Below are 13,704 nucleotides of genomic sequence, written 5' to 3'. Positions count from 1 at the left end.
TTTCCACATAAGGAGAAACTGTTTTTGTTCCAGAAAATGTGTCCACAATGTCGTGATCAGTTTGCACTGTCAAACTATTTTTTCAAGATGTTTATTAATTCATTTAATCCACATTTTTGTTAAACAGTATGACCAAAAAGCCCCGTCAGCTCTGATTGGTCAGCTCCACTCGTCTGACCAGGGACTGACCAATAATCTGCATCATCTCAGCTGAAACGTAAAATTAAATAAAGCTAACGCTAATAAGATGCTAAATAAGTCTACGCTTCCAACTGCAGGACAAGTCAACATTTTAAAAGTTTTACCAGGAAGTTTTTGTTTTCTTTTCTTTTCCATGTAGTGCAAGATTAGTTTCTTTAGGTCATTGATCAGGAACCATGTACAGCAGTGTTAGATGCAGAGGAAACTACGCTTTATACCAGATTTTAGCTCTTTGGCTTAATTTGCATCTGCAGTCCCGGACACTCAGAAATAATCACACACAGAAAATACTAAGCATAGCAAGACAGAAGAAATATTGAGCTTGATTTTATTTGTAACCAGCACTTCATCATTTGTGTTTAGAACTAGCACCAAACCAAGCAGAACCGTTCGGCAAACATGCTGTAATATGGAGGCAATGTTGAAGAAAGTTTAACTGTAAAAATGAAACTGAGTGAAGTGTTTTTGTTCCACTGCTGTGATGAAATCCACAGAGTGCATGTTATATTTTCAAAGACTGGTACCTTCTGTCAAGTCTGTCTGAAACCCGTCACCATGTGTGCATGGCTTCCTGTTAGTGAAGGCTGCTGATGTGATAAAAACATGATAAAAACAAATAATTCACTGTGGTTTGACACTGAAACCGGTCCAGATCCAAAAATCAGAGCAATGACATCCACTCCATCTTTTCCTGACAGTTCGGGTGGAGGCGGGAGGTGCAGAGCAGCATGGAGAAAGGTAATGATGCTCTTTGCTTTCCCATTATCTTTTCACCACGGTTGGTTGCACACTGCACACACACACACACACACACACACCTACCTCCTCCATCTCCCTTTTTCAGCTGTATGAAGAGGCACACGGTCATTTTCAGGACCTAACTTAAAGCACAAAGGGGACGGCGCCGCTACAGTCTCGAGTACGCTTGGTGGACAAAGTGTCCTCTAACCTGAATGAGCTGTCAATCACTCCTGCCAAGGAAAAGAGGCCACTGAGCTGAACGCCCACACAACCTCTCAGGAAAAGCTTCAAATCTGGAAAAAAAAAAAAAACAAGCAAACCTTGATGTAGACATTTTTCAGCACTGCAGCATTTCTGTGTCAAATCTGGCAATTCATGTGTAAAACAAAAAAATTATTCAAAGCATGTTCCAACAGAATCATTCCTGAACTTCAGCATCTGCTTTTTCTGCAGCGTCATGACTCTTTTTCAACATCACATTTTGTATTGTTACAGTGAACTGTTTATAAACCAAACTACTTTAAATATGAACAGTTAAGTGTTTCTTCTGTTGGTTTCCTTATGTTGGTTATCAAGGGCTTTGATAGAGAAAAATGGAATGTGTCCCTAGATATAAACAGATCCACGGTCTGAGCTTATTTAAATACTCGGAGGCCCAGTTTACATGATGTTTCTATGCAAAACCCCAAACTTCTTCCTTTTCATTGGAAAAAATATATTTACATATCTGTGGAATGAAAACTATTGTATCTTCGAGCACAGGACTGCAAACTATGCAGTGTGCATGCCAAGCCTGTAATGGGTGGTGAAACTTTACGACACACCCTGTGTGTGCACTACATTCTCATCAGACCAGCGGCTTGTTTGCCCAGGTCTTCTCCAGAGGCACCTTGTTGTAACCTTTCACTTGTATAGAAGTGTCTTGATTATCTGTCTCATGCAATCTACGTCTTTGCTGACTGAGTAAATGTTGCATGTGAAGCATGTTTTACTTTAGAGACAAAGGAACTTTAAAAAGATTAAGCAGCACAAACAGAACACAGAGGACTGTCATTGTTGTTTTCTTGCTGTTTGTGGGTGTAAAAGGGGACTAATGGTGCGTTCCAATTGTCTCTAATTCTGAGTGTGTATATATATATATAGTGTGTGTGTGTGTGTTTGTGCGCATCCTCTTCTTGTCTCGCCCGCTGCAGTAAACAACTGTGAAAAAGCTGCCGTGTTTCCTCTCATGCAACTCTGCAACCTGTGAAATGTAGATACAAAATAGAAGATAGAAGAGATAAAGCAAACAGAGCAAAGGGGAACAACATCGGATGTCAGCACACTCTGTGGTTTGAACACAGTGAGCACTTATTTCCTGTTGATCTAACTATTCTTCCACATGCAAGTCACACTTTTCAGCTTGTACTGAAATTCCGTTGTCCTCAGGAGCTTTAAACATTCTTACCTAAGATGAGTCACATACATGACCAGCAATGAGCATATGACATTAATATATTAATTAATATGACTATGTAACAGTATGAAAAGGATAATACATTTTAATAATAAGCAATGTGACTAAATAAGTAAGCAACTAATAATTGTCTTGGTTGTATATTGTAAGTATTGTCCTGGTGTTGACATATAGCTGGAAATCTAACATTTATCTAACAATCATCCATATTAATACATTCATGTTTCTGGAGAGAATCATGTTGACTTTGTCACTTCATGCGTTAGTCTTACATGACTTCATCAGCAAAAAAAAGTCTTTAACAGTCCTATTCCTCCAGAAAACCCCTTTTTATAGATGCTGATAGGTCTTGGTTGTTGTTAAATTCCTTTGTCTGAATTAGTTTCACTTTTGATTTTGTGTTCTCAGAAAGAAAAGTTTGACAGTTCAACAGCTGCAGTTTTTCTGCCACCGACAATAGTTTAACACAGTAACCGAAGACATGGTGTGGTTCTTGTGGATGGTTAAGGTATTTTATTCACCATCATACTGGAAAAGAAAAGTGCACTCACCTTACAGCTTATATAATGTAAATCTCTGTTTTATCCTGTGTGTGTAAAACATTGCTGGAAACACAAAAGCTCAGTAAGGAGAAATTATTATTACTCAACAATTGAACACTTTGAAGATTTTAATCATTTAATAACATAAGTTTTACAGCGTGGAAATCAGATTTTTTTTTTTTTTTCTGCAGGCTTGTGTCAAAAGATTTTTTTTTTTTTTTTTTTTTTTTTTTTTTTTTTTTTTTTTTGTGTGTGTGTGTGTGTCTAAATCTAGAAACAAACTACCACCACCACTTTTTATCTGATGATACACCTGTTGGCCATAACATTATGACCACCTGTCTAACACTAAGTAGGTGTAGCGTATGAGGCAATCCTGTCCATATGGAGCTAAATCTCTGAGGGATGTTTGCAACACCTTGTTGAATCCATGCCAACAAGAACTAGGACAGTTCTGAAAGTAAAAGGAGGTCCAACCCAGTTTGAGCCAGGTGGACCTAATTAAGTGCCTGGTGGAAGCCGTGCTGTTAGTGTGGATATAAAATGTTAAATGATGTGTTAGGGTGGTGTTTAGATCAACTGGATGAACAGCTGCCTCATGTACAGAAACTACAGCTCCTCAATGGCCCAGGTTCAAGAACCAGTTTGGGGCTCTTTTCTGCACGTTATTCCCCCCTTCTCTCTCACCCCTTTCCTGTCAAACTATTGGGAAATAAAGGTCAGTAAAACCTAAACATTCTTTAAAAAAAAAAAAAAAAAAAGTGTCCTTAGCTAACTGATAAAGTTTGTCTGAACCAGACAGCATATTAAGCCACATGATCTGAATTGTTTGTTTTTAAATAAACACTAAATCAAACAGAAATGTAATGCACCTTCAAGTGTTGACAATTGGTATTTTATTATATACGTAAGGGATAATGCCCAATGAGGTGGCCATTATCATAAATTAGTGGAGTAGAAGCGTGAACCGTTTGCGGTTGCCTCCGCGAAGTCCATTAATTTATGATAATGGCCACGTCATTGGGCATTATCCCGCTTATACCATGGTCAATTAGGAAAGAAAAAATATTAAATAAATTATTAATGCAGTAATGTTTTTTTTACTGGTAAAAGTTTTTCACAAGAAGCGGCTGAGTGGACTATTTCGTTGTGACGCGTTGCCAAGGTAACCGGCTCAGACACAGAACTTGCAGCTCAGTCGCCGCAGTTATGTTACTTGAAACACACATTTCATAGGGCGGGTGCAGCTCCTATAGCTTGTGTGTTTCCAGAGGATGATGCAATATTTTTTTTAAACAGGTAAAGTCTACAGATAGTGTCCTACATCGTTCAATAAGCCTGCAGGCTGCTCTGATTTGGCGTTTCTGCTGCCCGGTGTCTGAATTTCTGTTGCCACGGTTACCAACTACCATTTAGTCAGCGCAATAATTTACAACAATAAGTCTATTTGACCGGAACTTCTTTCATAGGTGTCCATTATCAATTTTTAATGGACACCCTTCAGCCTTCAGAATCGAGTATTCAACTAGACCATGGTATTACTGAATTCATATCATATATATCAGATGATATTCAAATGCTACAGTCAGATTAGAGGTGACCAGTTCTTTACAATGCAACAGAGACACATTTACCACCACACAGAGTAGATATTAGAGGTTGAATAAAAAATCATAAAAAGAAAAATGTTTTATAAATATAAAACCACAACCCTGCAACAACGATGCAACATAGATGGGTTTTGTGCAACATCACAAGAGGTGTGAGCACAATGATGGAACAAGTTTCTACATCTCTGAAACCATGTCAGCATCAATTTGTCAGCTTCCAACAAACAACCAGAAGTTCTCAGTGAACCATGGAGGAAAATAAATTGGGAGTGAGTTTGTTTTTATTAATTTTTCCAACACACACACAAAACAGAAGTTGATACTTTGGGTTTGGGTACAGTTGGAGTTTAAGTGTTAGTTTGCAGAAATTGCGCCAGACTCCATTTACGCTTTCATTTTTATTGCAAGTGTAGATTGCAATAATTATTTATCATCAAGCTTCTTAACCTTGAAGACACTCTCCATAACTTTCCAATCTTAAAAATAAATTATATATATATATATATATATAAAATTTTAATTGGATCATTAAACAAAATCAAACCCCATTTTCATGAATAACAGTTTATAGGGTAACAGTTGAATAACAGTTTAATGACTGTTTCTCACCACATAACATCAATAATTTATAACAGTGGGGAGCAGATGACAACTTTGAATAGTGTTGTATAATTTTCTAAAACTTTTTTACAAAGTGGCGCAGAGATCACATAAACTTAAAAATGAAACATTCTGCATTAAAGGGTTAATTGTTGAACGTGCTTCAGATTTAACTTCTACCAGATCCTAAACTTTTAAGATTTAAAACATAAAAAAGCTAAAGGAATAAAAACTCTGCTTTAAGCAAATTTGATCAAATATAGTCAGAAAATAAAATATAAGACTTTATCTATTGGAAGAGAAGTTTTGTTTTCACACCCATTTATCCAACTTTGAATCCAGCTGATCAGAAAATTTTGTTTTGCAGTGAAAATCCAAACACGTTTTAACTGGAGTTAAATAAAGACTATTATTAAAATAATAGTTTTAGTAGTTAATAAATTATATTAAAAAAAAAACTACTGAACAGCTCCAGTTGAGTCTCAGCATCTATAGTATGTCATTATTATTACTCATGAATGTTTTTGCCTTTTATCTTGACAGACATGCCTCAAGTCGCCATTCTCACCAAAATCAGTTTGATCTGTCCTGAAATGAAGGAAGATATAAAGAATGTCTACAAGGTTCTTGTTGTGAGGACAAAGGTATATTTAATTCATCATTTTTCAGATCTGCAAACGATCAGGGTAAAGTTCAAACTAGACTGAAAATTCATATGAGCACCATGTGATTTACTTATTTGGGTGTGTCCTGCATCCTTTATTAAGCCCCTCTTATTCTTTATCAGCTTTCCACAATAAGACAATAAACCCTGGCTGCAGATCAGGAAACATGAACGCAACCTTCATTTTTTTCATGTGTCCACGGCTCCGTTTCCTTGGTTACTGTGTCCATCCTGTCCAAACACCTCTACCCACACACACGTGTGTACAATGTCACCTGACTGCAACAGAGACCATACCTGAATAAATAAGAGTGTATACATATCTATATTAGAAAAATAACACCTGGTTTTAGCGACGACCTGCAGGAGGTGGATGATGCACGCAAGACGGCAGTCATCGACAGAGAGCTGAGCAGGCTGCAGATGGACATCATCGCCCTCCAAGGGACCAGGCTCCTCGGATCTGGGTCTGTGAGAGAAAAAGACTTCTCCTTCTTCTGGTGGGGGAAAGCACCAGGGGAGGTCAGAGAACATGGCGTGGGATTCGCTGTCAGAAACAGTCTGCTAGAGGCCGTTACTCCACCCACATAGGGCAGTGAGCGGATCCTTTCCTTCCAACTCCTCACCGCAGCTGGCCTGGTCACCCTGATCAGCGTGTACGCTCCTACGCTGACTTCCTCTGTGGAAGCCAAGGACAAGTGCTACGACGATCTCAGCACCCCCATCAGCAGAGTCCTTGAAAAGGAATTGCTGTTCATGCTTGGCAACTTCAACGCCAGAGTGGGTGCTGATCACAACTCCTGGCCAACCTGCCTTGGTCAATTCAGCACAGGGAAGATGAATGAGACTGGGCAAAGTCTGCTTGAGCTGTGCGGCCACCATGGCCTGTGTATCAGCAACATTGTATGCTGCAGGGTGTATGCTGCAGGGTGAAACTGCGAGCGAAGAAAATGCATTGCAGCAAGAAGGAGGGCAGACCCAGAATCGACACCAGCAGAATACAGGATCAGGAGAAGGTCAAAAAATTTGTGAGCTATCGAAAAATTCCTTCCAGGTCCATCTACAACCTGCACCCAAGAAAGATGGGAATACCTCAGAGAGGCTGTCTGTAATGCTGCCATGACCACCTGTGGCAAGAAGACCAGCAAGTCAGCAGACTGGTTCGAGGCTCACTCTGCAGAGCTGACACCAGTTCTTGAAGAGAAGGGGCATGCACTAGCAGTCTACAAGGCCTTCCCCAGCAAACACACCCTCCAGGCGCTCCGGGCTGCCCGCAGCAAGGTCCAGAGGACTGCTGGGCGGTGCGCTAACGACTACTGGCTCCAGCTCTGCTCCTCGATACAGACCGCAGCCGACACAGGAAACATCAGAGGGATGTACGAGGGGATCAAGCAGGATCTTGGTCCGATGCAGAAGAACATTGCTCCCTTGAAGTTGGACACCGTTGACGTCATCCAGGATGCCCTGAAGAAGATGCCCTGAATGTGATTGAGTGCCTGCCAGTACTCAAAGAACTCGATGAGGAGCCAGCTGTCCAGGAGCTCAGCCAAGCCCTGGATTCCCTCGCCAATGGCAAAGCCCCAGGGAGGGACAGCATTCCTGCCGAAGTGCTGAAAGGACATTCTCATCTCAGAGCTGCAGGACATCCTCTGCCTGTGCTGGAGAGAGGGCGAGGTACCACTGGACATGCGGGACGCCTACACCGTCACTCTGTACAAAAACAAGGGCGACTGGAGCGACTGCAACAACTACTGCGGCATCTTGCTTCTCAGCATTGTCGGCAAGCTCTTCGCTCGAGTCGCCCTGAAGAGACTGCAAGTTCTTGCTGAGCAAGTCTACCCAGAATCACAGTGTGGATTTTGAGCCAACAAGTCCACTATAAACATGGTCTTCTGCAAGAGAAATGCAGAGAGCAACAGCAGCCACTTTTCGTTGCCTACATCGACCTCACGAAGGCCTTCGACCTGGTGAGCAGGGACGGCCTTTTCAGGATCCTCCCCAGGATCGGATGCCCACCCAGACTCCTCAGCGTGATCCAGTCCTTCCGTGAAGAAATGAAGGGCACTGTGGTCTTCGATGGCTCCACATCAGAGACCTTCAACATCAGTAGCGGAGTGAAGCAGGGCTGAGTGCTGTCGCCGACCCTGTTCGGCATCTTCTTCACCGTCTGGCTGAAGCACGCTTTCGGAAATGCCACAGAAAGCATCTACCTCAGAACCAGGTTGGATGGAAAGCTGTTCAACCTGTTCAGACTAAGAGCCAGGACCAAAGTCCAGATGAAGTGCCTACATGACTTCCTCTTCGCAGATGACGCTGCCGTTACAACCCACTCTGCTGAGAACTCCAGCGGCTCATGGACCGCTTCAGCAAGGCATGTCAGGACTTCGGACTCACCATCAGTCCGGGCCATTCAGGGACTGCAGCCACCCCAGAAAATACCCACCCTCCCACACCCCTAACGGGAAATGAGAGGATGGGGACAGCGGCAGACAACCTTAACCCTATTCACAATATTAGAAATATATTAGAAACAAGAAAAAATGGGAGTTTTTCATGCAGGATAATATATGGTTTCATCTGTAGAATAAACTACTGTAGACATGTAACATTTTTTTAATAACTATAAGCTGATGGGGAATAAACCTATGAGGGTTTAATTATTGTTGTCACCTTGGAAATACAAAACACTTTTGCTTGCAAATGTAAAACCTTTGCTTCTTATTCTCTGATTCTTTACACATTATCATCATGTATTCTTAGTCAATAAATGGAAGACGTTTGATCCCAATAAATGTTCTTTTGAACATAAAGCTCAATAACGCATCTTATTTTAAACATGGTTACATGTGTAAATATGTGGAAACCGGCTTTAAGACTCACTTCAGAACTTTGCAGATTTTTGACGGGCCACCTATCGACGGCTAATTCAGCATCCATCTGTCATCAACAATAAGATCTCTCCTGCCAGTAAAAGTCTTTTCTTGACTCTTGTCTTATCTTTTGTTCTGTTTCTCTCTCCCTAACTTTTCCTCTCTTCCTTCAATAATGTCTTCTTTGCTGGATCAGCCACATTGCACAGTTAAATGGCCGGTGTGTTTATATCCACTGATTAGCATGTGACGTGGTGCATTAAGTAAAACTCTGCCCAGAGGAAAAAGTTAAGTTTGGTTTCTCAGCTTTGGGACGTTGCTGGGCAGCAATGGCTCCAGAAATTCACATGATAGATGTTATTGTGCCAACAAATGAGTCCAGAACTCAGTTTTAAGGTCAGAAAGTTACGTAATGTGTCTTTAAAATCATTTTCTTTCTTATAAATATTAATTCTACATCTTACTTCATAACAGTCAAAACCACTTTTTAAATGATTTTTTTCATAAACCGTCGAGGCCATTTCAGTCCAGATTTGTATCATTTGTGGTTCCAAAACTGTGAAATGAGCTGCCTAATACAATCAGAGCAGACGTGTCCATCTCTGCTTTTATGAACCTCTGAAGACTCTTTTCAGAGAACACCTCCTACCTATTCCCTGTCATTGAGATATACGGTGCTAGTCAAAAGTCTGAACACCTACTCATTGAGATACAGAAACAGAGCAGAAAACATAATAAAATGCTTTGTCCTCAGAGAAGGATGATGTAACACTTGCACATCTGACATGCACATCAGGGACCTGCAGAATCAAACATTTTTACATCTGAGAGTAAGAACAACACAAGCAAGAAAGGATGGGACGTCATGGTTGTCAGTCATACTGCTGTGAGTCCAGTTTGACACAGGTGCTGTCCTGTAGTGCTAGAGGCAGAGCATTTATTTTTCTTCTTCCCCTTCCCTCCCTACATTAGTCCTTTGTTTAATTACGAGATCATGATTTCATCACATAATATCATCTTGGGCATAAGTGCACGCAGCTTATTCAGTGCTGAGTTGAACCAAAAAGCTGGACAAATCTTTCTAACTTATTCAGACGAGTAGAAGAGTTAAGCTAAGTGTAGAAATGCTCCTAAACAACTGGATCTTTAGTTTGCTCTTATAGGTCCCATATTATACATTTTTTCAACAATTTCATATGGGTGTCAGAGGTCCATCAACATTGTTTTCAAAGTGTATTACCCCAAATTCAGCCTTGGACCTTAATTTCAGCCATTTCAAATATAACTCTAGTGAGCTCTACTGAGAATGGGCTGTGTCTGAACCTTTAAATGTTCATGAGTGGTGCCTGTCCACGCCCACTCTATGCCCCTCTCTGGGAGAAGATCTGGCTTTTGCTGGTGCCCACTCTGTGATTTTAGAGGGCAGGCTCAGCTAGCCGGGGAGGCAAATAAAAGGCAGTATCCACTACTGGGGGGAATAGTTATTTCCCTACTATTTCCCATAGTACCACAACTTATACATACAACTATGCTGCTACTTTCAAATCAAACTTTGAACCTCTTATTGTTATTGTTACAGTTAGCCTTGTTACAGTTAGGCATGATCAGTTCATGCCTTAAATCTTTACACTTTATTTATTATCACTGTGCAATGACAGATACTTGTGCCTGTGCACTTTTTATTTTTTTAATGGTCACTTCAGTTATTGAAATGTCCTGTCCGGTCTTCACCATGGGACAGTGGGAAACGTAATCTCATTCCTTTGTATGTCTTGTATATGTGAAGAAATTGACAATAAAGCTGATTTTAGTTTGACTAGAAAAAAAACTTTCTTTGAATTTGAAAGAGGCATGTTTTTGCAGGTCTGTATAACCAGTCTGATTAGTAAAAGTTCAAATAGACAGTCTGAAATTGTGGCTGGCTTTGCAGAGCTACCAGGATTTGGCAGCATGGACTCAATTTTAGGGGAGGACATATGGGACATGTCCCCTTCACTTTTTTAAAAGGCCGTTTTGGTCCCCTACACTTTTTACTGTCCAAAAACGATGTTTCGCTATAGTAAACAGAGATTGGTCAAGCACTAGGACCAAGTGGAAAACGTTCGCTCAAGCTGAAGCCTGTTTCCCTTAGTTTAGACTGCTCACTGGCTCCATAAAGCAGCATATCCACTAACGCTTACTAAGCTCAAAGTGTATTCTTTTATTGGAAGTGCTGATAAATAAAATGTATTATTATTATTATTATTATTATTATTATTATTATTATTTAAAAGGGAAAAAATACAATGTGATTTTTTTATACATCCAACCTAATGATAATTGTGAAACTAAGTTTTTCCTCTATAATCATATCATCAAAATTGATGATTGTTGCACCCCAAATTGTCCCACTGTTAATGTCATGAGCCAATATATTTTTTGTCAGGTGACAGATAGTAGAGATGCAGAAGTAGATGCAGGAGGAAACACTGGAGGAGGGAGAGTAGGAGAAGTTGGAGGAGAAGAGGCAGGAGGCCAGAGGTGAGGTTGGAAGAATAAACATATATTAGTCAAAACTCATTTGTTCCAAACTGCCTACTCATTGTAACCACTATACTGTAAATACACTTGCCATTCACCCACTTCTGTATTTTCTCTTGTCTCTTAGTGTGCTTTGTTGTTGTTTTTATTCCTGATTGCTTTTTATATGTTTTTATGTTGTAAAGTGTCCTTGGAGGTCTTGAAAGGCGCTTTGAAATAAAATCCATCCATCCATCCATCCATCCATCCATCCATCCATCCACCCACCCATCTTCTGCCGCTTATCCAGAGTCGGGTCGCGGGGGCAGCTGCTTAAGTAGGGAAACCCAGACTGCCCTCTCCCCGGCCACATTCACCAGCTCATCCGGAGGGATCCCGAGGCGTTCCCAGGCCAGTCGCGAAATGTAGTCCATCCAGCATGTCCTGGGTCTACCCCGAGGCCCCTTTCCGGAGGGACATTCCTGTAACGCCTCACCAGGGAGGCGTCCCGGAGGCATCCTGACCAAATGCCCGAGCCACCTCACCTGGCTCCTCTCGATGTGGAGGAGCAGCGATTCTGAGCCACTCCCTGATCACCATGCTTCTCACCCTATCTCTAATGGAGAGCCTGGCCACCATGCGGAGAAAACTCATTTCGGCCACTTGTATTCTTTTGGTCACTACCCACAGCTTGTGACCATAGGTGAGGGTAGAAATGTAGATCGGCCGGTAAACCGAGAGCTTTGCCTTTTGGCTCAGCTCCTTCTTCACCACGACAGATCGATGCAGAGTCCTCATCACTGCAGACGCCGCACCGATCCGCCTGTCGATCTCCCGCTCCATCCTTCCCTCACTCATGAACAAGACCCCGAGATACTTGAACTCCTCCACTTGGGGCAGGACCCTACTGCAGACCCGGAGAGAGCACACCACCCTTTTCCAGCTGAGGGCCATAGTCTCAGATTTGGAGGTGCTGGTTCTCATCCCAGCCGCTTCACACTGGGCTGTGAATCGCTCCAATGAGAGCTGAAGATCACGGCCTGATGAAGCCAACAGAACCACATCACCTTCAAAGAGCCAAAACCTAATCCTGAGGCCACCGAACTGGATCCCCTCAACACCTCGGCTGCACCTAGAAATTCTGTTCATAAAAGTTATGAACAAAATCAGTGACAAAGGGCAGCCTTGGCGGAGTCCAACCCTCACCGGAAATGACTCTGATTTATTGCTGGCGATGCGGACCAAGCTCTGACATCGGTTGTACAGGGACCGGACAGCTCGTACAAGGGGGTCCGGCACTCCATACTCCCGGTGTACCCCCCACAGGAGTCCCTGGGGGACACAGCCAAACCCCTTCTCCAAGTCCACAAAGCACATGTAGACTGGTTCAGGGAACTCCCATGCCCCCTCCAAGACCCTGAAGTGAGTGTAGAGCTGGTCCACTGTTGCACGACCGGGACGAAAACCACACTGCTACTCCTCAATCCGAGGTTTGACTATCCGACGGACCCTCCTCTCCAGCACCCCTGAATAGACATTACCAGGGAGGTTGAGGAGTGTGATCCCCCTGTAGTTGGAGCACCCTCCAGTCCACCTTTTTGAAGAGGGGGATCACCACCCCAGTCTGCCAGTCCAGGGTAACTGTCCCCAATGTCCACGCGATGCTGCAGAGGTGTGTCAGCCAAGACAGCCCTACAGCATCCAGAGCCTTAAAGGTCCCATATTATACACTTTATTCCCAATCTGAGACCATTCAGTAATATCTAAATGAAATATTTCCGCCATGGTATGGACAAATCGACCCTCAGTTTGAGTGCAGCGGCTTCTCTTCACCTCCCTCTTTTTAGCAGCTTCAGAAATGTGCCGTTTATGGTGGGCGGAACCCTGGTGGAGCAGCTCAGCTGTTGGCTCCGCCCATCGCATCGCCCATCATGAGGTGATTGACAGCTTAGGCCTTAGCGGTTACTAGACGCTGATTACAGCGTAGTGAAGGATAAACAAACGCCGGAACACCGGAACCCATTCCTGAAGAAGTTCGAGCAAGAAGACTAACAGGACGTTAGTGAAAGGTTAGTGTGACTTTTACTCAACCAGCCAGTAAAATTTCAGCCATTCCATTAGTCCCTGTCTTGAATTTTTTCCCCCTCTTTTGTAACTATGTTCATGGATGATGCCCGTTCATGCCGCTCTCGTGAACAGCAGCGTTATGGCAACTGGTAGAGACGCTGTCGTTCTCCCTTACCAGTTTGAGCCAGAGTCGGACCCAGAAGGAGAGATATCTGAGGCGGGTCCATCGCTCTGTGGGGAGTGGTTATTGTCCCTTATGACGTCTTAACGTACACGCTTTCAAACTCGCTCATTTCAGCGCTTACTTCCCTAGAGGTGGAGCAGGGGGGAGAGAGAGCGCCTGAAAGAGTTTCACACTTACGGGTCTCCTACACATGCGGGGGGACCAGTATGACTGTTCCAAAACCATTAAAAAGTGAATTTTGCATAATATGGGACCTTTAAGGAACTCTGG

The sequence above is a fragment of the Melanotaenia boesemani genome, chromosome 22, assembly GCF_017639745.1.
Source record: "Melanotaenia boesemani isolate fMelBoe1 chromosome 22, fMelBoe1.pri, whole genome shotgun sequence".
NCBI classification, from domain to species: domain Eukaryota; kingdom Metazoa; phylum Chordata; class Actinopteri; order Atheriniformes; family Melanotaeniidae; genus Melanotaenia; species Melanotaenia boesemani.
Note: the sequence above shows the minus strand (reverse complement) of the source record.